The sequence below is a fragment of the Meleagris gallopavo genome, chromosome 3 (genome assembly GCF_000146605.3).
Source record: "Meleagris gallopavo isolate NT-WF06-2002-E0010 breed Aviagen turkey brand Nicholas breeding stock chromosome 3, Turkey_5.1, whole genome shotgun sequence".
NCBI lineage: Eukaryota > Metazoa > Chordata > Aves > Galliformes > Phasianidae > Meleagris > Meleagris gallopavo.
In genome coordinates, this window is record NC_015013.2 from 21895884 (window position 1) to 21896609 (window position 726).

The window sequence follows — 726 nt, forward strand, 5'->3', positions numbered from 1 at the left end:
ATTATTTAACTTTTATTACTGTTGCACCATTTATACAATTACATATAATTTCAATGCATCCATTGTACATTTTGTTTTTTTCATTTGTTTTCCAATGAGTGTGTGTTGGTGTCTGTGACACAGAATGGAAGAGAAACTGGAACTGCAATGAACGCAGACTTTTCATTTCCACTGACCAATAAACAGAACTACAGGTGCACCCAACCACGGACATGCATTAACTCGTCATGAGAAATCTAGGAAGGCTAAGTAGGATGAGAATGCTTTTTACTCCCAAAAAATATTTGGAGAGGAAGAATTGGAGGATTGGCATTGAGAAATATGTGGACAGCTAAGTGGGTTTTGTCTGAAAGTTGGCATTCATCCACTGCATAAAAAAAATATCAAAATAAGAAAGGCTGTAAATAAAAAAACCACAGAAAATACTGCTTTCATAAAGATCTGATTGCCTTGGCACAAACCCAGTGGGCAGAATCAAACGCATCACTCCCAAACCCCATTACAGAACAAAAAGAAGATTTTGATACATTGGTGGAGTGCATTTACAGCAGTTCAGATACAAAAGATGTGCTGTACTTTCAGACATCCATCTATTTTACTTTTTTTTTTTTTTAATCCAGGACTTGTGTCAAGTTGGCAGAAAGTATATTAGATATTTCCCCACAAAAATACTATTTGGATTCTCCCCCCTCCCTCCCTCCCAACTTGATGGGACATCCTTTTCAT